The following is a 27,663-nucleotide window of genomic DNA, read 5'->3' as shown; positions in this document are numbered from 1 at the left end:
GCCGAACTAAAATATATATGACTTTCTCTAGAAGAAAAATGTGATTGAAAATACTATGAAAATGTCCTTGGGGTGTTAAGGTCCTGGTATACTTTAAAAAGAAATCGAAAAATAAAAAAATGAAATTACATAATTTCGAACAAAATCGGGGGGGGGGATTGCGTTTGACTCCAAAATGCCTTTGAGCTGCCATTGGTTCATTGCATTTACGCAATTGGTGGGTGTGTTCTAGAACTCAGTCTTCTTTGGCATGAATTTACTTCCATCCTGATACATTTCTTATCGCCAGACAGGAGAATAATAACAACATGAACAAACTGGAGAGTCAAGCAGCAAAGCTGGTTTGAACAGAGCAGAAAATATGTTTACCGAACTTTAGCCACCATTGTTGTTGTGTTTAGAAGTAGACTGGTACATACAAACAAAGTGACACATGTACAGCTCTCCTGTGGCAAGGGGGGCATTTGAATGTTCAAAAACAGTATACTGTCTCTCAGCCTTTTAAAATTTCTTTTTGCTCGCTATTGAAAAACAAAAAAGTGTGTGCTTCCATTTTTGTTTGAAGTATACCGATATAAAACATCACTTGAGAAATATTTGAAAAAGGCTAAATAAAATAATTTTGACTTTGTTCTTGAATTTGCATTCTCTTTAACTTGTTTCTCATTTAATTTATTTCTCCATCTTTTCTTTATGGCTGGTAGTTGGTGAGATGGATATGGAGGGTGAGGGACGTGCTGCATTCTTTAGCAGGCATTCTTCAGTGGGATAATGTGTTGGTATGAGCAGTATGTGGCAATTTGCCCAACTGGCTTCCAGCACTATAGAATCATAAAGTAATAATAAATGCTCAAATACAGATAAGAACAAAAATATGGAACCACAGGCATGTAGAATTATTTAACAAGAATGCAAGTATGCCTTGTTCTATAGTAAATATAATGTGGTTTACCACTATGAACTGTTTTATTTTATGTGGGGGAATATAATAACATTACATAAAGGTTCTAAATACAGAAACATTATTAATATCATCTAAGGTAGTAGGTCGCAACCTAGGTGCCTTAGCAAACAAAGAGGCAAGACAAGCTAAATTTACAATAAGACACAAAATATTAATGATCAACAATGAACAGATATTATAACTATGTTTCATCATTTGGAATGTTGCATGAAATATGATTAAATATGCCATGAACCTCATGAACCTGATTGAAAAAAACTGAACCCAGTCTCATGGGAAACTGAGTTCACAACATGGAAATTTCCATTTATTCATGGGATTTTCCCCCCTAATATTCAGTGTCATTTTAATCAAGTTTTATATATGTTTGTGGTTTTTAAATGTGTATATCCTGTACGCATTTAGTTTGTGTAATGTCTCTTGAAGACATGGTCATGTTATCCTTGGTGTTTTAAGCACATGTCAGCTTTTCTGGCTATTTTTGTGGCAAGAAAATAAAACTAGAAAAGGTTTAAAAGTTTTATTTCTAGTAACTCAAAGCAGAGATGTCAAATTCTGCCCTGTTCTGTAGGGTCAAGCACATATTCATTTGCATTTAAAGGCACTTACAAACTAAATAACCTTTAATCCCAATAAAAAAAATTGCCAATTTCAAAATTGTCCATTAATTTATGCGTAGGATATTTTTTACTGAAACTTAACAGACACAATTGGCATCCCGGATGGCACACTATGCACTTATACAATCAACCGTGTAGAGTTTGACTGTAGTGTCATCCTAAATGGAACACTAACATTTATTTTATCAACTGGAAATTCAAACAGTGTTCAAGACGATATTGCTAAATGAGTCAAATAAATCATCAAACTAACGAATACTACCAAAGTCCCTTTAAGGCAAGTCATTTCACTTGGCGGCCATGTTTGAAACGCCTCTCGGCCAGTATGCTCAGGCATTCTGTCTGAACAGGAAAACATCAAATTCTCCAAAACTGTTTGCCAAGCTTGCGATTACATTACATTTTTGGAACCACCAATAAAATTAAACTAAAACTGTCTCATAAGTTTAATTTATAAACGTCCAAATCAACCCAAATCTGCATATTTTCAGGTTTCCTAAGCTAATGCGCACTCAAAAGAAATCGGATCACGACACCAACCTCATTTATGGCCGTTCTACATATTATCATCCTCTGAATGATGCTTCACCTGATCACGCCGGTCTTCTTAAGTAATTCACAACTTGGTCTTGATGGCGAATCTCCTCCAGAAATTACAGCAACTCTTTGTTTACAAGTTTGTGGGGGCGTTTGAGTAGTTTCTGTCATGCGATGTGCGTTTGACAGGACGGACTGTATCTCGTGGTCATTTCATACAGATTACAAAACCAAAAAAACTTTTGTTTTCAAGTGCACTTGGTTCATTTAAAAGCAGATTTCAAGCTTTATGTGGATATATTTCTCATGTTTGTGAAGGAAGTATTCGCTGAGATTCCAGTGTGTTTGTTGACCACCAAACTGTCGTAAAAGCACACATCTGGTCTGAGCTTTTCCGTACACTATAGCGATTGATGATTGGCTCCTGTATTAATAGGCGGGACTTTATTCGCGATTTTGACCGTTACACTTTTCCCCATTGAAAACTATACGAGTGACATGTTTTGTCTATTCTAGGGCCACTGATACTACCCATTATAATACAACCACATTCACAATCTCTGTTGGAGAATTTTACTACGTGAGCAAAGCTGGGACCATTGAGTGTAAGAAGTGTTCAACATCCCACATCATTTGGGTATTTAAAGTCCACTTGTTCTTTTTAAAACTCAGTGTGAATGCACTACTTACTATACACTATTTATACCACATAAAGGCGTAGAATCGCACATAAATATGTGATTTGAGATGCACCTACAATCTCGAGACACTAATACTGCATATTGTGAAATTGGGTATAATTGAACCTCTTTAATAAAAGATGTTTTATGTACTGCATACTGACTCTAGCATGAAGAGCATAAAGGCCAAAGAGTACATTAGTTTTAATAAGTACAAAATGTTATCAGGAAAGTATACAGGTACACACGCACAGACAAAAATATCGTTCACAAATTTATTTTTGAACAAAAGAAGACATTTGGTCAGAGAACAAAAGGAGGACAGAAGAAGATTCAGAGATGAACAGAGAAGGATTGTGAAGCACAGCTCATTCAATCACCTCTCTTTCCTTCCTCTGTGGAAACAGTGAGAAGGATAGACAGACATTCAGTGTGTGTGGGAGCTTTGCTCTCTGCCCATTCCTCCATCACCTCCGCTCCGCCTGGGTCATCCGTCTATTGATGGCTGGAAAAGTATGACCGATATGAGGCGGAGGAGTCAGTCTGCTCCACTAACCCATCTCTCACTGGTAAGTACACTTGGCGCATATTGGCAGGAAGATACATGGAGTGTGTCAGTCTCCTGCCCTGAAGTCCAGAATTTATAATCTGGGTGTTACTATACAAAGATCACAGGCAATTACGGTTGTTACTAAAACTGTATGTCTGCCCCATTTCTGGGTGTGAACATGTGTGAATGAGCTAAATGTCTGGGACTGTGCTGGACAAACACTGTTTGAGAATGATCAATAAGGGCAGCGACAGTCGATACTCGTTGTTTCCTGGCTGACAAACAACATGTTCCTCTCATTTCTGCCTATCTCCATTTCTATTCTTCTCCCTCATGCCAAGTCAATCTCTCCATCTTCCATTTCCTTTGTCTTTCGCCTTGTCTCTCTCCTTACCACCACCCCCCCACCCACCTGCTTGCTCTACTGCAGTGTGCTCTGATTGGATGAAAGCTTGTCTCGAACCACTTTAACTTTGTCCGAGTTGGTTATACCATTGGCTATCTCAAACAGGCCTGGGCGAGAGAAAAGTGGGAGGGCGGGGGACATTCCCTTTGGTCCCGTACCCGCTGTGGGGAGGGCGCAGTGGGCATGACTCCGCAAGCAAGGCCCAGGCAGACTGGCGGCCTGCCCTGAAAGGACTGGATGGAGCCGGAGTAGCCTGTTTGGCCTGGAGGCCTTTAGAGATTAACGTTTATTTGATCGGGCACATCCATGGGCAGCTATCCCACAACAAAGATGGGCTCTAAGAGGGTGCCAGGAGACTGCTGAGTCATGTTTTCATTCTCTTGTTTCATGCACAGATGTGTTGAATCCAGAACAGTTTCTTGATTTCTTTTTTCAGAAAGCAAATACTTTGACAGTTTTATTAATATTTCAGTAGTTTATGGATTCCTATTTATGTGCTTCAGAGCACAATGGCAATTATTGAAGTATATCTTGCAAGTGTATTACCAGAACGTCTGAATTGCTGCTTTATTTCTCGTCACTGAAACTAACCTTTTTAAAATTGTGACTATATTACAGTTGCTAATTGTTCCTTTGTAGTTTCACCTTTTTATTTTAAAGTGTGAATATTTTCCGATTGTGTTTTGACTTTGTATTTCAGAATGTATCTTGACATCTACCAGGGACTTTATATCTTACAATGTCACAACTGTAAATGCAACATTAAAGTTCACAGTTAGACTAACAATATGACATGTTGTCCATCGCAGTGTGACGTTATCATACCTTCATACCTCTGCAACTGTACACAACTCAAAAAAGTTTGTGCTATCACCACAGACTGTAAGCACTGGGACATATAAGTGATATTGTACTCTGTGGATTATGTTTTCGACTACAGATTCACACAGGACACTCGCACATGCACAGCTGCTGTTCATCTATCTAAATGATGATGATGATGATGGTGATGATGATGATATGTGTTTGACTCATGCATTGTGACTACACAGGGGCGGTGCCACCAACCACTCCCTTTTATAGCACTGTTCTGCTGGGTCATGTTTTGAAGAGAGTACAACAGACAGTTCCTATAGGACGCTGGTGTGACAGTCTGCCACCTGCAGGTTCACCGCAGCACTGCAACCATACATACATAAAGGGACATATCAGATATCTCTTACCTTTGCATGAAAAAAATCAAGTCCATGCAGAATTTGGAGGTTCATCTGGAAGAGAAAACATATCTCAGATCAGTGAACGAATATTAGAAAAAGCTTTTTAAAGGAATGTTTGCTATGGCATGACTCAGACTCAGCTCACGTAGGCAAGTCATGATCTTGACTCTACCCCCCTCGCCCAATCTCTCACTTTTGCCACAATCTAGCTCCATCCCTTCATTTATTTCTCTGTAGTGTGGAATTATTCTTTTCTCCTGTTCTGAATCTACCTTAGCCCCTCCCCCTTAATTTGCTCCCTCCCACATTGTCCTTAGATGCCCCGGCCTGGCGCCCTGTTTAGCTCATGTTGGTGCTTTTCCTGTCTCTCTCTCTGTGTGTGTGTGTGTGTGTGTGTGTGTGTGTGTGTGTGTGTGCATGTCTTAATGTTTCAGTGTTTCATTGTGCTCCATTCAATGTCAAATATTTACACTATTTTTATTGCCAAAGCAGATGTGGGTGAGGCAACTGTTATCAAAATTAATATTATTTAATAAAAAACCATAAGAAAATCTAATACATGAAGGAGCTAATATATTTGCCCTACTGCAGAATGCGTTTTTCATTATTTGGTATTATGTCCAATTTGTGAAAAACCTGTTTAATTATGTCGGACTTTATTTCACGCACATCTCACATTCGACTTCACGCCTACAGAAAAGAAATTAGGATTTGTCTCATTTCCGTTTTGTTTGCATTGTAGTGTTTTATCTTGTAGAAGCCATGCTTTTCTCTCTTTTTCCCCTCTTTCTCGCTCTTCGGTTAGTCCCTGCTTCGGTTTTAATTAACGTTCTATCGCTCTTTCGCTCTCTCTCTTTCTGGTGAGGAAGGGGGTGGAAATTGGGGTGGATATCCGCATTGGTTGCTATGGCACCAGACAGCTCCATTTCTACCAAAGCACATGAGTAAAGTGTGTGTGTGTGTGTGTGTGTGTGTGTGTGTGTGTGTGTTTGTATTTGTGTATATGTGTTTGTGTGTGACTATGATATACTGAAACATTTGCATTAACACAAATTGTCTAGTCTGTCAACTCAATGTTTTTGCTACTTTCCTGAAGATAGATTTAACCTCTTTGGATGTCGCTATTTTGGTTTTAGTGTGTTTCAGTTCTAGTAGGGGCTAATATAAGAGAACATCTGCTGCAAAGCTTTCTATTCCTCCCTGAGCAATGTTTTCAATCTGTTGCTGGTCTCCTCCATGGTTTGTTCTCCTTTGTCTTCCCAGAAGAGGGCAGTATTGTTTTACAGACTCCCTTTCGCCAGAATTTTGAACTCTGACCAGGGATGTGAGGTCTTCAGGTTCAGCGCTATTGATCATGTGGTGCATGACACTGGGAGCTGAGAGCAATTACTACAGTGAGAAATGGAAAAGGGTTTGTGGCCACTCAAGACGTGTGTTTAACAAGAAAAGACACTTCTAAGACACTTATGATGTGTATTTATTACGTGTTTTATTACATTTTTGTCGTTGGAGAATCCAAATACTATTAGGGAGTAGTTGGGAAGGAAACAATAAATTGCTTTAATGCACTTGATGCAAAATGATATGATCAATTAGTCCTGACAGCATATGTTTTTAGGTCATTGTAACTTATTAAAGTTAATCATGTTTTAACTTAATTTTAGAAGTTAGGCAAGCTGTTTTAAGTCAGTTTAACAAAATATAAGTTCAATAGACTCATGGTTTATTTCATTCAACTTAAAAATTTAAGGCAACCACAATTTTTTTTACAATGTGGGATCAACATTTATAATAAAAACCATGAATCCTGGGTAAGAAACTGGGGACACACACACACACGTTAGTATGTGTCTACCAGGAAGTCCCAAAATTGAGTTTTCACAATGATGCCATTTACTGTAAGAACATTTTTGGTTCCCCAAGGAACCTTCTAGAGAAAAGTTCTATGAACTTTTTGTGAAGAACATTTTCATAATCTAAAGAATATTTTTCCACTATAAAGACAGCTGTGTGTAATGAAAACAATTCAAGGATGTTAATGTTCTTCAGAGAAACATTGATGTAAAAAAAGAACATTTATTTTCAAGAGAGAAATAGCTTTTTCAGGTGGTTAAGGTATTTTGTAAGAAGATACCGTACACCAACTATGATGACAACACATTTACTGGAGGTTCTAGATAACTGCCACAAAAGTCACATGTATTTACCTCAACAACTATGTGTAACTGAATAATTTGCTCAGAGAACAAAAAGTAAAGATAAGATGTTTGGTCATTCTGAAATACTGAAGCCACAGCCTGTTTTGAAACAGTTCTGAGAAACAGTGACCAATTTCTAAAAAATGTGTTAATTTAGTTTTTCTAAAAACATGGAATGACAATGTCACTGTTTTGCAACAATTCTTTTCTCTGGTCATTCTTAAATGCTGGAGCCAAAGCCTGTAGAGAAATGTTGTTTTGGGGGAAGAGGCACTGCCAGTAACACATTTCTACAGAAGTTATCATTTTGTTCTCTTGCTTCATTTGCTTGTGAAGTTGCTTTTCTCAGCTTAATTTAACTCACAATATCAAAGCAAACACAGTGAATACGATTATAAGTGAAGACACATCCTGGAACTGACCAAACTTGCATTTGCACATTGTGATATTTGAAAATATTCCTCAAGCACATACAATGACTACACCACAGGGTAAGTGTACAGTACTGAGGGCCTTCGCTTTGAGGATGATCCTCTTCACTAAGTTAAACAAAAGGGCCTCTCCAGCGGCCTGTAAGACAAACACCCTTCCTAGAGAAAACACTGACACAGTTACACTGTAACCCATACTGCTCAAGAGGACGCCTGTGCATACACACACACACAGCTGTGCAAAGGCCCCATGGAGAGGTACAACTATGCGGATGTCTTGAGCCCAGAGCAATGTAAAAACAATAGAGCCTTTGACTGTCAATCTTTTTTTCTGTATTTCACTAAAGTCAAAATGTCTGTTTTACCTGTAGCTAATCTTTCTTTGAGCTCCCACTCAGAGTCACATGTCAAACTCCCTGAATAAAAAACTGAATTTTCATGACCTTTGATAGACAGAAAAAAGGCAGCTGTTGTGTTGAGCACTATCCAGACAAAAAGCAGCCAAAGATAGCATTTTAGAAGTCTGGTGACTGAATTTGACTTACGGTAAGTAATTACTGGTTGACAATCAAAAAAACAGCCTAAGGGTAAACATTAAAACATTAGGCTAAACATTAAAAAACATGGTAAAGAAAAACCACATTTTGAAAAATAAACATTTTAAAATGACACAAAAATCTCTGAAAATCCTTGATTTGGGCAAATATATATAAACTCCCCTGACTTTCAATGTCTGGAATAAACCTTTAAGAATTCCATGATATTTCAACAGTGAAGTGTTTCAATAGTATAGATACAAACAATCTGTTGATGTACTTTCAGTTTGATTATAAAATTCATTCATTCATTTATTTTCCTTTGGCTTAGTCGCTCATTTATCAGGGGTACCTACAGCGTAATGAACCGCAAATTATTCCAGCATATTTTTTACACTACAGGGTTCAATGCCAAGGATTTTCGCGCCAGTGGTTCTGATCTTTGCTTGCCCTGCTAAAATTTTCTCTGGCCTTTCACTTGACTTTATTAATATAATGAGATGACCCGTGCATCACTATCGCACATCAGACACGCACTTTACCATGTTTACCATACACTGGCCCTGGGTCATCGAGAAGTTGTCGAGCCAAACACTTTATTTAATTATATTTTAGCAAATTAGCTCAATCAATTTAAATTTTCAAATTTTCATCCACACAGAAATGCCAACTGGCCCAGCCGGGACTCGAACCAGCGACCTTGCTGTGAGGCAACAGTGCTAACCGCTGAGCCACCAGGCCACCCAAAAATAAAATGACCTATTGCAAATATAAGTAACTGAAAATAACTTTAAGAGTTTCACAGCCCAAATAGACAAGTTAGAAATGAAGAAATTGAGTGTGTATAGACACACTTACTAGAATTGGGTACCGAAACCCGGTGCCATTATGTACTGGATCAAATCAGCATATGATTTTCAGTACCTAATCTCGGTGCCACTGGTGCTGCAACAAGGACGTAAGAAGAATCAAGGGGTGCATCAAAGGCACACATAGGCGTTGTGTCACACCATCTCTAAACATTTAATTCTAAACAACTTTGAGGAATACGGACAGGCGATTGTTATTGTTGCTTAGGGAACGGACGCACGCAGTACAGTGCATTCAGCCTGGTTTTCGGTGAGCAAGAGCGACACTTTTCAGAATTTGCTTAAACTAAGCATTCTAAAGCGTATTTTACAAGCAAGGATTCTGACACAGCAACGTGCTTTACAAAAGTTGCGTGTAAGGGGGAAACGTGTCAAACTTAATGCCTCTCTCGCATGCTGTAGGTGTCACGTGCAATCGCTCCCTCTGCTTTCTTGGCACTTGCTCTCTCAGTTACGGTGCTGCGCGCATCAGTTCCCTGCATTCGTCAGAAGTTGATGCCCAAATTGACACAGGTAATAAAAAGATTAAACTTAAGTCATGGTCATGTTGTGAAACACTGTCAAAATGTCCACTGTTGATGATATTAGACTTCTGTTTTCAATAGCGATTTTAACACTTTTAACATAGGAAGTCCTCGGCTATGCAGAGACCATTATTAATCAGAAATCTAGTGTACATAGTTTTACGTTAGGAAATGCAATATTAATTTTACAAACAGTCGGCAAGTACCAAAGAACAGATGTAACACATTGATCAAATGTAGTTTTCAGTCACGCTCATGTAAGTCATATTCAACTCGTTTAGTTTTGCCTTCATTCATTTTTGATTTCCATCTTCAACATGATTTATTTACAACACATTTTTAAACATAATAGTTTAACCAACTCATTTTTAATATCTACTTTTTTTATCTTCCCCATAGTGACAGTAAGTGCATAACATTTGACTATTTTACCAAGTTTACTAACATTTTAGTTATTTTGCAAGACAGTTGTATTCAGACAAAGTCCCTTTAAGTGTTTTATAGTCTTTTATTCAGATTAAAGTGTAATTTAAAGATATAATCAGTTAACTACAAAAGTTTTAATAATTAGTCAAATTATTTTGTAACTGATTTGTTGTGTATATCAGAAATATACAGTAAATATAAAGGAGGCTAATAAGACTGACCTTATTTTTATTTAAATTAAAAACTGCTTTTATTCACGAAATAAACAATAAGAAATATGGACTTATTATGACTCCAGAATAATTATTTTTTTTTAGGAAACACTGTGAAAATTTTCAGAAACATTATTTTAAATGAATGGGAGGGCAAAATAAATTGACTTCAACTGTAGGATGTAGGTGCAACAATGTGCCTTGATGTACTTGAATGTTAGAAATGTGTTATCCTACACCAGTACAAAGTTACTTGTCAAATAAATTAACAAGAATGATTATTTTGAGTTTAAGTTATTTAACTATCTTGTTTATGAAGACTTCAGAGTGATGCATGAAAAAAATGACTTAGAATAATTTTTTTAAAGTATTTTGTGATATAAATGTAACATGTGCTCCCAAAAGAACGTGGCCCGTGCCTGCCCGCCCACCCACAGGTTAGTAGTAAGCTAATGTAATTTCATAATGCAAATCTTAAATTCATGCAAACCAACAAATGATCAAAGGAAATATATTAATGTAATTCAAATATATAAAATATGAATTGATGTTTACTTAAAACTTAAATTATACTGCTCTATTAAAATTATTTTTTAAAAGATTTTGTCAAATAAAAGATTTTTCTAGAGTCATCCACCATAATTTTGTGGCTAAAAAGTATCGGTTCAGGCAGTTTTGGCACCGGTATCGTTTTAAAAGTATCAACTTAGCACCAGTATCGAAAAAAAAAAACAAACGATACCCAACCCTAACACTTACGGATAAAATTAAGAGACCACATGAAAATCCTTTCTCTGGACAAGCATGGGTTTGATAGTTTTATTCTATAAAGGTCTGATAACATTCCTTACAAATTTTAAATAATTATTGTCATTTAGAGTTTTTTTTCATGTATTTATGTAATTAACCCTGTGCATTTTCTTAAGTTGTTTCAAATATATCCACGGGATAATACAGTCAAATTGCACAGACCTGCCAAGGGTTTCTACTCAGAACGAACATGGTTTCCCCCTAAGAGGCCTCTCTGGGTAGGTGAGTATGTTAATGTATGTCTCTCTGAATGTATGTGTGCGAGCACTGTAAACATACAGTGCCGCTCTGAAAAAGCTGCACCCTATGACCCTGGAAACTGCTGCAGTGCAACAAGTTCATTCAAATACATGCGTACACACACACTCAGCAGAGGCCTCTCTGGGAGGAAACACACATGCCTTCTCCATCTGACACTGCCAGCACATATACACACACATGTTTGGCTTCTTCCTTTCCTGAGCGGCAGACAAATGTAGGGAAAACACTGACCCCCTGCAAATTATTGCGCTACTAAACACACAATTCTTGTCCATTAGGGTGAAGTCACATGACAATTATACAAACAACACTGAACAAGCGGTATTTATAGACTAGGTTTTAAATTTGAACGCACAAAAACATATTTTTCACACTTTTAAAAAAAGGTAAAACAGGATGATGTTTATATCATTTGGTCAACCAAGAGACATTCTGAGGCTTTCAATTCCAGTCAACTGAGAAAAAAAAAGAGGAATGAAGGAAAATATCCCTCAAGGAGTTGCTCAATGAATTTGGACTGTGCGTTTTGGCGTTTGGATTGTGGCCAGAAGTCCTGAAACTGTATCAACATACATTTTTGCCTGTCAAGCTGCATTCCAGAGCTGTTCTTTCTCTTTCTGGCTTGAGAACGGACACCCCAGTCATTTACCTGTTCAAGAGAAGCCACAGCTCCTCATTGTTCCTGCTTTCATTGTTCCTGGTATTCTGGCTTCTCGGTTTCCACTGAAATGGATGTCATAAGGGGTGTTGGGTTTCCAGTCTCACATGTATTTTTTCTGACTGAAAATAGGAAGCCTTTTGAGGTACGAGCTATTCCAAAGTTCACTCTGAGCAAAGGGATATTAAAAGTTTAAATATGCCCAGAGACGCATTAAAAGTGAATCGAAATGCCTAGTTACTAGAGATGCCAGGGAAGTGCGAGCGCAAAGCCCATTGTAAATGGTGAAGAAAGGCATGCGCGTGTGCTTGTCACTTCAGGTCAGAATAATAACACACGTGAAAATGAGTGCGGTGGATAGCAGCAGTGAGGAGATAGTAAATAAAAAGGATGTAAGGATGTGGCCAGAGTGGTTTTTTGGTTTTTCTTCTTGTGCATCCCAGCCACTAGCTCTCCATCTGAAAGAGTTTTTAGCATAGGGGTAATGTAGTCATTCAACTTCACAATTTGTAATGTTGCAATATGTATTTGAATAATGATGGTTAGTTCCTTTACTTGAGAGCTCAGATTTGATCATCACAATTTCTTTTGGTTCTGAAGTTTGAGGTTTACTGTATCATTGTTTTTCACACCTTTCAGATGTTCGTCTACCTTAAAGTTTGCTTTGATTGTTCAGCATTTACACTTAACCATTGCACACACTTGGCAACATTTTATCTATCAAGTTTAAGAGTCTCTTTATCACTTCTGTTTATTTTATTATAAAGACATCATATATTTTGTTTAAATATTTTGCTTTTGACTATTAAAACTATTTGCTTTAGAAATGTAATATCATCCAGCCCTAATTTGTATTAAAATAAAACTTTCTGGTTTGTAAGTCCCAGGGCCTATCATCAAGATGAACTTATTTTATTTAATGAGTTGTGGATTACAGAAGTAAGCACATCATGTGGACTTCAACTTGTTCGGAAATATTTTCCCTTTCTGTCACGAAGCCCTTGTGAGCTATTGGATGATAACAAACAGCCAAAGAGCTGCTTTAGGTAAGATTGTGCACTTTGATTTCTCTGTTCAATTACACACGCACCTTTATAAATATTTGACATTATTTTAAAACAAATAAATCTTGCTGATTTATCACGTCTATATACTCAGACAGATCATGTGATCTCTACATTGTCCAGATGTGTGAAACAAACCCTCACACCTCTGGAAGAAACAGATATGTCGAATAGTAAATTGACATGGAATAATAGACTTTGTTAAAAAATTTTGTCCTACTTGAAAGTCAAAAAGAATTGCTATTATTTATTTACAGAGTTGTACATTACAGATATTACATTTTGTGACTGGCACTTCATGTTGACTTTCACTGTTGAAAGAACAGTGTGTCATTTTGTCTGTGTGTGTGTGTGTGTGTGTGTGTGTGTGTGTGTGTGTGTGCGTGTGTGTGCGTGTGTGTGCGTGTGTGTGCGTGTGTGTGCGTGTGTGTGTAACTGCAAAATTTACCAAATGGACTTTTACATTTGAAAGGATAATAAACATAGCGGTCTCTTAGCTTTCTTCAGCTGCCCTGGCTGACGTTCATACACACAGTCTCATTCTCTCATGTGTAATGTACACAAAAAGGAACTCTTATGTTTTGCTAAGACAAGCTGAAAGTAAAACAATGTGTTAGGAGACGTTTCTGCAGGATAAAGTGAATAAAGAGAAGGTTACAATTTTAGATCTGCAAAATAAACCCAAAATAAAAGGGTACACAAAGGAATTACACAAGAACGTGGTAAACATGTTCCTAAAACCATTAAGCTGTTCAAATGACGTTTTAGAGGGAGTTTACTTTGCTGAAATTAATCTATGAATTAACACTGGAATGTGACTTTTCTCAGTGGTTGGATTTACTACTCAGAAGAACGTCAGGAACGTGTTCAAGGCACCTCCCTAAAGCACTGCTGCAGGAAGGCATTTTCAAATTCTGTGCTGTCTGTTTATTGCTTAAAAAAAACACCTCTTTAATATTACTATAGAATACTATAGAATAATATATACACATATATTTTCAAATAACAGATTATATTTTAATTTAACACACAGACACACAGACACACACACACACACACACACACACACACACACACACACACACACACACACACACACGCACACACACACACACACACACACACACACACACACACACAGCAATAAAATCATAACTTTTTCCAAACAGCACTTTTAGATTAACCATTTTTCTGTTTCTCGTCTTCTACTTATGATTAAGAATACATCATAGTAAAAGCACATACTGTAGTTCAACCAAAAATGAAAAAGAAAAAGTCTTTCATAATTTATTCATGCTCCACTTTTTCCATACTTGTTGAAATCTCTTTCTTCTGTTGAACACAAAAGCAGATATTTTTAAAGAAGGTCAGTAACCCATAGCCATTGACTTGCAAGGTACAGTGGATAAATGATCCTTTTATCCCTCATATAAAGTAAACAAGATTTTTTTTAAATCAGTGTTAAAACACCCTATAAAAACTGTCATTTCAATGTGAAGTTCTCATCAAAAACATCAAGGCCTAGCTGCCAAATTAATTAGCATCCCCCTAAAGAAAATGTTTTGTTTTTCCAGATGACTGGTAGAACTATATAAGGCAAGGCTGGGGCTTTATTGAAATACACTTTTTTTATCATTGACATTTTTTCAATGACAAAAGGACTTGACTAAATTAACGTCTGTTGTGAACGATAAAAACTATGACAAAAAACAAGAATGTTTAGAGAGGGACAATTTGTTAAAAGATCCAGTCAAAGTGTTAGCAGTGAGGTGATTTGAAATATAATGTAGCTTCTTTATCTGTCTGCAGGACATAAGCAAACACTTGTTGCATGCCTCATGCTCAAAAATGTCAATATATAGGAGAAGAAAAGCTAAGAGCATGTATAAATAAATCTTGAAACGCACTTCTGAGACAGCACAAAAGATGACTTATTTGTTTAGCAGAGATGTTTTTCTTCAAATTCCATGTTTACAGAAGGTGATCTACTTTCACCTTCACTGATGCTTTTAGTAATATGCCAGAGCTATATGTTTAGTGTCCTATATCAGGGGTTCCAACACTATCAGCCCACGCCCCCCAAAATACGCTCAGAGTCAGTTATAAACATACAAACATTGCACACAACGGTGCACACACACCAATATAAGCTATATAAAACACGAGCATATAGACAACACAAAAAAAGTGCAACAGTCTAACAACCATATAATTTTTATAGTCATTATTTATTTATTTAATTTAATATTAATCTCACTTAACTAAATGAGAATGGTGAGCACAATGATTACAGCACAAGACTGGACTGGATTTGGAGACCGCCACTTGGAGATCATCCTCCATGTTCAGTCATGGGCTTTATTTTAATGTATGTGTGTGACAAAGGTGTCAAAGTTTAACACTGTGCCATAAAATCAATCTGCTGCAACTAACATTAATGCTGTGACATTAATCTAGCATAATAACCCCAGGGGTCGCAATCCAATAGAAAAAAATAATTAACAGGCCAATGGATTTTTATGTGCATGTTGTTATTTTAACGTAACTATTAAATATCAAGTAGATAATAAAAATATTGTAATATATTTTAATATATATTATAATCTATTATAACTAGTTTTATCTTCTGTAGGTTATGGATAAAATATGGTAATTCTAATAGTTGAATAACAAATGAGATTTTTGGAAATCCCCAATCGACCCCCCTCATTGTCTTCTGACCCCATCTTTAAGAACCACTGTCCTATATAATAAACTTGCCATAACAAGCTCTATGGTTTACCTTCGCATTCAGCTTTAGTTTTATGTTTGTGGATGAACAGGCTGTGATGCTGGTGTTTTTGTGACTGAAAATGGATAAATCTGAAAATATGTATAAATAAATGCTTCAAAGTTTTTAAAAAAGGCCACTCTTGTCATGTCCACATATACACCTGAAAACAAAAGTCTTTGAAAATGATGATGCCACGAACACGCATAGTACGTATTAAGGGAGGTGTAAATTAATGGCAAGCGCAAAAACAAACAAACAACAAACATGGAGTATGTAGTAATGTTGCTGTTGTTTGCGAACGCTTCAAAGTGTGGATTTACTTCACATTAGGGTGTGCGACTTGGGGAAAATATTTACTCGCGATTTTTTTGACAGATTGCAATTTCGATTTGATTTGTGATTTAATTTTTTAATTTTAGCCTGTAGTGCTTTTTAGGTGCTAGATGCTGTATTTCCTTTGCTGGCAACAATTCTGCGACAGCTCTTACAAATGACCTGTTTTTGTTTGGTGTCTTTGACTTTGAAACCCAAATATTCCCATATTACCAATGTCTTGCTTTTCTTTGATATTATTTAATCTATTAATGCTTTTGAAGCAGCAGATGCCACCATCCCACTTGTCTGTGCTTTCCTGTTTGTTTGTTTTTTAATTTGGGCATTCCGCTTAGTTCTGTTGCACTATTCTGATTGGGCAGAACGAAAGTGTGTTCACTCTATTGGTTAGTAAGACTGCAGTGTTTCCTCTAGGATTTTTTCCAGCTGTGGCGGCAGACTCTATTGGGCCTTTTACACAGATCTACCAACTACCTCTGGCATTATTTCATTGACAAATGTCATGAGCACAGTATTACAAGTCGAGATCGCATTCATGTAATATGAGCATGTGAATCTCTGTGCTCGAGCGCCGATTTCCTCTGTTCGTGCACAAAATTTCTTGGGCGCCCTCAAATATTTGCTGCTCAAGTGCAGATTTTCTTGTGCGCTCTTGAATAAACGCTGCTGAAGTGCGATTTAGTGCGTTTATGTAACGAGTACGTCTCCAACATTTATTAGATCTGCTAAGAATATTTATGAATGTCTCCAATAGACCTACAGAGCGGCATTAATGTGCTATGAAGTAAAGTGAAACAGTTATAAACTCCAGCAAGATAAAGTCATTGTATGCAGAGCTATAGACCTTTAACTATAAAAAAAATATAATTAGGGGAACTGTGTTCGTCATTACTGAAAGCTACGCCGTGTTTGCTGGCCTCACGCATCACACACCTGTCAGTCATTCAGCACGTCACCTTAAAGGTTTAAACAAATAACGCTTACAGAAAAGTTTGCTTTTTATAATTCACTTACCTTTTAATACGTTTAGGTGCGATTACAACCCACTATTTAAAAAAACGACTGAATCTTTTGAATGAGAAGCTGTGATGTAGCCATGAATTTTGGTGTGGTGCCTTGCCATGAAAGAATGAATGAAGCGGAAACCATGGACTGTCACACACAGATGGCAGTCATGCATTTGCTCTGGGTGGGAAAAATTAAATAACATTCATATCACAGCCTCTTACAATTAGCGAATTGCAATGTTTCAAATTGCGATTGTGATTCGATTTCGATTAATTGCACAGCCCTACTTCACATTACAACAATGGAGATGCATCTTACACACAGCAAATTGTACATACAGACCAATGCCCAGTCCCTACAAATAATGCTTTCTAATAGCATCAGATACTGGCCTGGCATATGTAACACCCGGTGTATACTTAGATCATCCCATGTTTATATTAGATGTTATGGACTGTATGTTTTTTACATTTGGACATTGAGTCTGTAATAAACTTTGAATGAACAAATGAATGAATAATACTATATCTTGTATCTATCTCAATATATATCTCAACATACCAAATTATAAAGACATTACAAAAATCTTCAGAACTATAAAACAAATTCCTAATACTAACATGTTTCTCTGAACTAACATTACACTGGGTATTTAAAAAAATTGATACATGGACTATACATTAAAAAAATATTCATTTAAGTTGAACATTACTAAATTTAATTTGTTTGTTTAAATTCAGCTCATATATACTGTTTGCAACAATTTTGCAAAAAATAAAAAATAAATAAATCAGTGTATAAAAGGGAAACGTTTTACAATACTAATTTTAGTGGTGTAAAATAACAAATTACAAATACTTAAACTACTGTGATTGAGTAGTTTTTCCCAGGAATTGTAATTTACTAAGTAGTTTTACTAATGTGTACTTTTACTTTCTCTTGAGTACATTTTTACTGCTGTATCGGAACTTTTACTCCATTACTTTTTCAACCTGCAGTAACTACTTTTTTTGTCTATGAGGATTGGCCACTGTAAGTAGAAAAATCAGTCCTACAATTCCTGTCCAATCAAGTCGCACATAAAAAGTAAATTACATCATACTGAACAACCTCAAGACATAGGCGCTTTATAAATGCAGCAAAGCATTTGGAAGCATTAAAAGTGTCCTAGAAGATGTCTAAAATCTTGCACTAAATGCACTACAGAATGTTACGTTTACACACACACACATGCACAAATTGCATGTAAACATATCAGCTTTTCACAGTGTAGTACTCAATACTCTTGAGTACTTTTAAAAGGGCTACTTTTTACTCATCCTTTGAGTAATATTTACAACTTGTCCTTTTACTCTACTTGCACTGCACTTGCATTGAGTATGATTTTTGGTACTCTTTCCAACACTGACTAATTTACATCACTGTTCAAACACGTTTCCCTATGTAAGAATTTGCATCACTACAGCTTATAATGCACAACCATAAACATATACATGACTAATCTCTGATAAAAGTTAAAGAAAACTGTCCTTGTTATAACCATTTTCCAAAAGTCTCTAAGAAGTTACATGCTGTGTGTACAAGTTTAAGCTGCTTAAATTGTATTTCTTCAGTTACACATACAGATGACCCTTTCTGACCCTTTCAACTGTGAAAAGCCATTTCCTGTCATTCTTTAGACTATTCTGGGATGCATGTGGATTCTCTTTTCCAGTATCTGCAGCACAATTCAACCTCAAACTCAAAAGAATCGCAGAAGAACTTATTTCGTGTTCACCTTAGCACTAATGAAAAAAAAACTATAAGAAGACTGTCAGAACTCTATAGTGTCCTTTACAGCACACTACTTCTGATCTATTTCTGGATAGAGAGCTGTGTCCCTGTTTTGGTTGAAGGCACAGAGAGATAAACAGTATCTTTAGTAGACGAGAGAGTGTGTGTGAGAGTGTATGAAGAAATAGATGTTATTTTTACCCAGCTGGGTCAGACTTAGCCCAAGGCATCTCTGTCTCACTCTCTCTTTCTTCATCTACCACACGGCAAACCGTGTCAGAAACCAACTCAAAGTCCTCTCTTTCTGTTTATCCGTCCTGTTTTCGTCAGAGTTCTCCTTTTGATCTTATAGCTCTTACATCTGTCAGCTACTTGCATAATTAAGGGGAATGTTCACTCAAAAATGAAACTTTGCTGTTAATTTACTTATCCTGAGGCCATCTGAAATGTAGGGGACTTCTTTTTTCGTCAGCAGAACATTAAAGAAGATTTTTAGATGAAACCCTGGTCCTATATGCGAGTCAATGGCTACTGGCATTTTTGAGGGTCAGAAAAAACATATGCAGGTAAAAACTAAACTTATACCCATGGCTCTCGATGACACATTAAAGTTCTTCTAAAGTAAACTGATTCATTTGTGCAAGAAACTGAAGCTTGTTTACATTATTTTTCTTTAAACCACAGCCTTTAATACTGTTGGTTTGAAACTCAAAGAAAGGAAATATGTGTTGTATGAACACTTCACAAGTTAGTGATGATGAGTTTAACGGTCACCAGCATCTTAAGTTTTTCATATTTACCGTGACCTTTTATGTGAAGCTGCTTTGACACAATCTACATTGTATAAGCGCTATACAAATAAAGGTGAATTGAATATCTTGTTTTTTTTTTTAAATATGTACACTTATAAGCTACTTTGTATAATGGTCATCAGCATTTTAAGTCCTTGAATGTTTTCATATCTTGATTTGTTTAAAATATGTACATTTATAAGCTACTTTGTATAATGGTCATCAGCATTTTAAGTCCTTGAATGTTTTCATATCTAGATTTGTTTAAAATATGTACATTTATAAGCTACTTTGTATTATATCATCTTTGCATCATATCACAAAAAACACCCAATAATAATAATTTCAGCTTATGCATGTTTCTAATAGAGCTTCTATGGATGGGACCATAAATTTGATGTCATTTTCTCTTCTGGCTGCCGTTATCAGTCTCTCACAATTTGTTGTCCTTTTTTGAAAGTCGTGAAAACACTATCGTGAAGTTTTGCTTTTATCATTTGAGAAAACAGGAAAGCAAAAAATGCATTTATGATACTACTATATTCAATGCTCTCCAAGTTTACACAACTATGGCGACTCCCATTGCTGAGATGCACAGAATGGTGAAAAGAGTCAATTTTTTATTAAAAAATCGTTACTTGTTTGTAGGGCTGCACGATATTGGAAAAATTGAACATTGCAAAATGTTTTTCTGCGATATATATTGCAATATGAATATAATTTCACCAGATTACTTGAATATCTCTATTTGGAAGGAACTAACAATTTTAGATTGATTGGGATGATTCTGTAGGAGAGTAAATCATGCATTAAAAAAAAAACCTATAAGCATAAATAAATACAATACAGAAAAAGATACACATGTAATGAATGGTTTTCTGAGGAGTCTAAAGTGGGTCGCACACTGGATGCACCACTCAGCACCGCGACACAGCGTGCACATGACAGTTGAAAGCATTGCACACCAGATGCGCACATTCAAATGTTATTTAATATGAAACTATTCAGATAGCGCTATGTGGCGCGACAGAAATATGAAGCCTGATTGAATTCCATGATTAGTATTCTAAAATGCATGGCGCTGCGTGGTGCGTCACGTCGCCGAGCAGTCCATCCGGTGTGCGACCCCTTTGACAGTATTCAGATTCAGTAATTGAATAATCAAATGTAAAATAATACTGAATAGTCTTTATTGAATAAATAGTTCTATAAAAAATAATCATTATGAAAATTACAAATGATACAATTTCTTATGCCTGAATGCTTTTAAAATCCTCATGTCTCAAAAACACATGCAAATGATAAACTATAATCCAGACTCAACATTGCATATGCTGCGATGTGACTATTGCGAATGATCATATTGCGATATTGATGCTCAAGCCCTACTTGTTTGTAATGTTCTACTGTAGAAAAAAGGTCACTTAAATCCTGGATGGCCTAAGCTTAAGTAGAGTAATTCTCAGCAAATCTTTGTGTTTAACAGACTTGCATAAGGTCACAAAGACAATTTACAAAGGTCACAAAGACTACTTCTATTTAGTGTGTCACATGCAAGAGATCTTAAGGCTGATTTATACTTCTGCGTCAAGCACGCACGTATGGTCTGGCGCAGCCTTCGCGCAGTCGCCTTGCCCTCGCCGTGGCTGATGCGCACCTCTCCAAAAATGTAACTACACGTCGCAATAACGCATAGCGCAAGCTCTGTGATTGGTCGGTTTGGTAGTGGTGATGAGCGTGGGTGGTGCTGAGAGCCGTGAGCCTGATAGGTCGAGTTTTTACAAGTGTCCTTTGAAGGAGCTCCAGATGGAGACTTTTGTTTTGTGTTTAGCTTATTATTTAAGTTCTGGCACGTCTGCCGGTTCCCGACTCTGAATAAGCGAGTTTTAGCTACTTGTGCATTAAGGTAGCGTTCAAAAAAAAACAAAACAACCACGAAGAAACTCGACACAGAGAAACATAAAACCCTACTGCCAGCTAACGTTACGGAAGTGTTATTGCAGAGCAACACAAACAGCACACAGAAGTATAAATGCACGACTACAAGGTGATCACTCAACACAGAAGCATAAATCAGCCTTTATGAGTTCCTCATGCAATATATTTAACATCTTATTGCGTTTTATGGTATTTAATATCACTTTGGCTTTTAATAGTATACTATGTCGAAACAGTGCAGTACTAACATTAAAGGACCACTCAATTTTTTTTTTGTAAATAGGCTCTTTTCACCTAAAGTTAACAAGTGAGTTTTACTATTTTTTAATCCATTCATCTGATCTGGTGTCAGGACTTTTAGCTTAGCTTTTAGCTTCAATGATTCAATGATTTTTGCTATGCTAAGCTAACAGTGCTCCTGCCAGACCGGTAGATTGGCTGAATGGATTAAAAAAAAAGTAAAACTCATCTGTTTAACATTACGGCACAATTAGCCTGTTTCACTTTAATGACCTTTGTAATGTTACAAAGGCTTTCTCTTGCAAATAAATATTGTCAATGTTTTAATCATCAAAAATTATACTACAAACGCAACTAAATATTAGACTAAATAATTTAGTGCTGTTTCTTGATTATCAAACCAGGATATGACTATAATTTGTAAAACATAATGTGATACTGAAGGTAAGAGATGCTCACATATCACTAAAAACATGTGGAAAGCTCTATGAAGTGTGACGTTAAAGTATAAAACTGATTGGTTAGTTCTAGTCAGATGACTCGCAGTGAGCTTGTGGCATTTTGAAAATTTGAGATGTTTTCAGTTAGGTGCGGCTGATAATGTGGGTGTGTTGTGTCACGTGTGCAAGCCGCGCCTCCACTGAAAAGAATTCATTTGTGCGCGCAAAAGACATAAATTGGGAACGACCTCTATTGCAGCTAAAAATACAGGAATAAATACTATTTACTATTTTTATTTTACATTTTATAACTGTTTTTACTCAATCTTGGATAACATAAGTTGATCTTTGATGAAAATTAGAGACTTAAAAAAACACTAAAAAACTGAGACCTCAAAACTTTAAGCAGAGGTATATGTTCTGTTAATACATGAGCATATAGAAGCTGAACACATCTGGGATCAGTCATGGTGGAGAACTGAAAACCAGATACAGTGCTGTGTGTATTTCCAGCATCAGTGCTGTTCTTTTAAATACAGACTGTCAGACCTCATCTAGTTCAAACAATCCCAAACGCTCCTTTGCATTAAATCCAGCTCTTGGCTTATATATGCACAGTACAGTCAACATTACAAGTGTTGATAGCTGAGCTTCAGTCGCCACATTCTTCTCTTCTGAATTTAGCAAGCAAAATGCAGAGCACTCGCTAATTATGGATTGAGCAATCTGATGCTTTTTTTTCTTCATAAAGGCAACTGCAAGTGGTGAAGTGCTGTTTTGTATCCCGACAGAAGTAGCAGATGCATTATCTATATTCTACCAAACCAATTAATAAAAAAAATGTATGGACCCACTTCATATTATGTGCGTTTAACTACTACATTTATATATTAATAACTTTATACAATGTTCTTATCGTGACACATGCATGTTTTTATATCACACAGCAACTCAATGGCAGAAAAAGTGCTTTGCAGTACAACACAGTAAGTCCATTGTGCTTACAGTATTTTTTGAAGTGAATGCTTATATAATCCCACCAAATGTATTGCTGGTATTATACAGATAATAATAGAGCTTAATTCTCTTTTCATACTGCTAAGCGAGTTAAGAAAACAGACTCCGAAAAGACTAAAAGGTGGAAGATGACATTCAATTGAGCTTATAATAAAAAATGATACGTATTTGGTTTGTTTAATCCAAGCAAACACAACTGAGAAAACATGTGGCCTTCAAAAGCGCTTTGTCTACAGGTGCAAACCTTTTCTTTCTCTTGTTATGAACTAACAACAGGGGGAAAAGGCATAATAGAGTAGGAGAATATAAGCAAGATAAAAAGAAAGAGCAAGAGGTGGGAAAAGGCACTTTCGGTCAGTTCATACGAGGCATGACGGTTTTGGCAGTTGCTCTGGGCAACATGCCATTGTTTACATGTGGGAGGGATTATAAAAGCTCTCAGCAACGCCATTGGCTGAGGTCAAGTTACACTCTATTAACAACAATTTTGAAATCTTGTGGTGAACCCAGCAGTGCTCAAGGAGCCTGAAATGTGAATTAAAATTTCTTTACAAAGTGCCCTGAAATGATCAGACCTCAAACATCTTGAGTATTGTGAAACTGACATAGTTGGCTACACAAAACACTGTTCATTTGGCTACTTTTAAATAGTCATAACTCTCATATTCGCATTAGAGAATTTAGCACTAATTATATAGTAACAGAGTGATTTAAATGATATTTTTTTTAAAGGCAGAGTGTAAAAACTTAAGCCATTGCGCAACAGGAAGCAAGAAGTGGAGCAAAGGTAATAAAGGAAAGAGGCTATTTACAAAAATCCCCTTTATATCCTGACAAATAAAGAACATGCTCTAAAACATCTACCAACACACACTAATGAACTCAAATGCAGATCTGCATGAAATACCCACAGTTATAATAATGCAATTTGATGGAGGTCTTTCATTTGTTTTAACTACCAAAATCCAAACAAGAGCACTGCCCGCAATCTGAACTTTGACCTGTGAAGGACCAGAGTCCTTCATGACCTCATCGTCTCCTTTCACACACACAATAGGAGTCATCGCGACCTCCCGCTCCTCAGTTTGAGCCAGCTGAGACAGCAGAGGACTAATCAGATTAAAAAGAGGAGGAAAGGGAGGAGATCAGACTGAATTAGATACAACAAGAAACACTGGTAATACTTTAGTTTAAGTAACAATTCTCACTAATGACTAGTGGCTTATAACCTGCCTGTTATGAAGAAATTGGCTGTTTATTAGTACTTATAAAGTAAATATTCTGCATGATCTTATGCTACATAATCCTACCTAATACCTAAACTTAACGACTGCATTAATAATTATTAATAAGTAGCCAATTAGGAGCTTATTGGGGCAAAAAGTAACAAACTGCAAAAAATGTTTTTCTTACTTACACTTTGTCTTCTACACTAAATATCTAACATTAATTGTATTGTTTTCAGAAGAAGTCCAGATTAAGTGACATTTTTCTAAAAGAAGCAAAATAATCTGTCTGTGGGGTAAGCAAAATTGTATTGGTTTTTGGTTTGAAATAAGATTTTTTTTTTGATTACCCTAAACCGGCAGATTATGCCGAGTTCAGACAGCACGATTTCCATAGTCGTGTCACAGATGTTTTCACACTACATGACTATCTGGGGCAGACTTCTGTCGCTGCTGTGTTTACACTGTAGGATAGATCTGAGGAGGTTTCATACTGCATGACTTTACAATAGGAGAATCGCCGGCAACTTTGTCTCAGTACACAATCTACATCTCACAACCAAACGCAAGCGAGAATTGACATGGAAACAACGCAAGCTCACAGAGTATATCGTTTGTTATTAACCACATAATGAGAACGAAGCCTTTAGTGGGGTATAAAATGTACTTATTTTGCTCACCTGGCTTTTGAAGGGAATTAGCCAATTCTCTTGAACTTTTTTCTTTATTGACCCGGTTGTGGTATTGCTCAGATGACACGTCAAACAGACACGGTTGCTCATTTTTTCTTGACTTCTTGGGTCCAAATAGACAGAAAAGAAGCTCTTTTATCTTCTCCCCAACCTCCCGCTGGCCTGCAGATACCAATACTAGTAGATGCTGCTCTCTCATTGGCTGTAGGTGATCGGCGATGTTATTTTCAATTAGAACACATTTCACATGGCATGATTTGAATCGCAGAAAGCTCCAGATATTTAACATGCCAAATATCTCACACGTGATGGCGACTCATCTGCGATTCTCTTAGATCACGTTTTTGATAGTTCACACTGTGTGACTGTTACTTACGTGAATGAGCACCAATTTGTCTGTGATTTCAGGCATTTGTCGGCGATTTCTTAAAAATTGTCGGCGAGTCAAAATCTGGGCTAAAATCATGCAGTCTGAACTCTTTTAAGAAAAAAGTTATTTTAAAAGTTATTTTTCTAAAAGCAATACTTTTTACTTGTATAGAAAATACTTCTTGACTTTAAAAAAATTTGATATTTGGCCTAAAAAACAAGACAGAAAATAATATGTTGCAGGGTAGTTAATGGCTTATTAATATCGAGAATTGTACATAAAAATAAAGTGAAACACTTTCTAATGTCAAGAGCCTCCTCTCTGACTCTGAATCCGAATGTGCACGTTGAACCAAGTGCTGAAAGGCTTGGGTTTGTGACTATATCCAGTGTTGAAAGCCCACTATATGACCAGCGGTGTGTGTGCGAGGATGGTCAACATGAGGGGAGGATGATGACTGAATGACCTTCACATGTGCCTGTTGTTATTTTCCATAGGGGTCAGCCACTAAGAATGCACGGCATGCAGAGACCACATATCACAACCTCCCTATCTAGTCATTTATGAGTTTCTCTGCAACAGATTCATCCGTTATCCATAAGCGCAAAACTTGCGATAAGAGATTGAAACCAAGTTTTTTTAAAAATGTGTCTATTTTAGGCGGTTTCCCGTCAGGATATCCTTTTGGACATGCTGTATATTTACTTTCAACCTCTCCTACAGATTACCACCCAACCAGCCAATGCAATGCTTGTGCAGAAAGTTACCTGACAACTTTTGCAGGCAGGCTGTGCACACATCGCTAATGCAGCATGAGCAGAAACAATTCAAAGACTTTTAGCTAATAAATGACGAGCGATTTTATGCATTAGGAGTGATAAGGAATCCGAGCTTTTTCCTTTCTTACATCGCTTGCTTTATCAATCAACCAGCAACATATGCAGACAGCTGTGAGGAGCCGCTTTGATGCCGTCTGAAACTATGTCTCTGTGCGTGTGCCCCTTCAAAACACCAGGGAGAGAAACACAGAGAGAGAGAGAGGGAGTCTCTATTTCGGGATGCACTAGATGTCTGGACGTCTGAACAAAGGAGACACAGACGAGACAGGAGAGAAAGACGGCAGCTGAGTCCATCATGCACTGCAGCAGTAAGCGAAAGCCCTTTCGTTAGGATTAATACAGATGCACCGACACACATACGGAGACTCCAGATGTGTACTGACACACACACACACATACATACATACAAGCATATACACTACACAGAGTATGTAGCATAACTCTGCATTCACACAATACTTTTCACTCATTTTTACAAAGTCAATACTTTTATCGGATCTGTCCATGCAAACAACTGCCTTGTCTATACAGTCTTTTTTAGTAAGCTAAACTGATTTGAAGCCACCTCAAAGTGGAATATTGTTACATAATTTGGCATTAACCTATAATTCCCCACGTGTTTAGATGAAGAAAACCAGTGTGCTAACTTTAGACCCTCCCATTGCCATGAAGCGAGAAACTGTACTGAGAAAAACATGCCAAACTTAACCTCGCAAACACACTCCAGACTCCAAAAATCTACTCACCCACTTCTCCACAACTTCAGACGTCCGTTCTGTGCAACGGACCGAGATATTTGAAAAGCATGTACGACATACGTTGTGCTCTGCTCCTCTATTTTACTTTACTTTTCCTTTAGGAGTCAGTTAAATCCAGTTCCAACCTCCACCCATGAGCAACAATGAGAGCGAGAGCAAGAGAGAGAGAGAGAGCGAGCGAGAGAGAGAGAGAGAGAGAGAGAGAGCGAGAGAGGTAGAAGCTAGTGAACGCTCCAGACACAAACGTTCAGTGAAAAGACCACAGCCACTTTTCTGCATACTCCTCCACCCCCCACCCTCCTGCCCTCCCCTCTCACTCTCAGCCCTGAAGCAGAGCAGAAGCCATCTGCTCCAGTCCAAAGTCCACTGCAGCTCCAGCCGCTGTCAGAGAGGAACAATCACAACTTACTGTTTGCACTCTATTGAGTTTCATCCTCACAGCGTGTGGAGTTATGCGAGCATTTGCTTGTAGTTTTATTATTATTCATTTTATTTTTTTAAA

At 37.0% G+C, this 27,663-nt stretch overlaps 1 long non-coding RNA gene across 2 annotated transcripts in view; it reads right to left on the bottom strand.

The window, feature by feature from the left end:
• Positions 1-27,450, bottom strand: part of LOC130229218 (uncharacterized) — a 67,519-nt gene extending 40,069 nt beyond the window's left edge. Inside the window, exons 1-3 of one of the 2 annotated variants that reach the window (XR_008837831.1) lie at positions 27,150-27,450; positions 4,981-5,025; positions 3,112-3,428 (exon numbers count right to left, since the gene is read on the bottom strand). This is a non-coding gene — a long non-coding RNA (uncharacterized LOC130229218). Of the gene's footprint in view, positions 1-3,111; positions 3,429-4,980; positions 5,026-27,149 lie in introns of those variants that run through there. The other variant, XR_008837830.1, reaches the window with a different exon arrangement.
• Positions 27,451-27,663: the final 213 nt, after the last annotated feature.

The sequence above is a fragment of the Danio aesculapii genome, chromosome 5 (genome assembly GCF_903798145.1).
Source record: "Danio aesculapii chromosome 5, fDanAes4.1, whole genome shotgun sequence".
Taxonomy (NCBI): domain Eukaryota; kingdom Metazoa; phylum Chordata; class Actinopteri; order Cypriniformes; family Danionidae; genus Danio; species Danio aesculapii.
The sequence above is the reverse complement of the archived record's forward strand: the minus strand, read 5'-3'. Positions and strand labels throughout refer to the sequence as shown.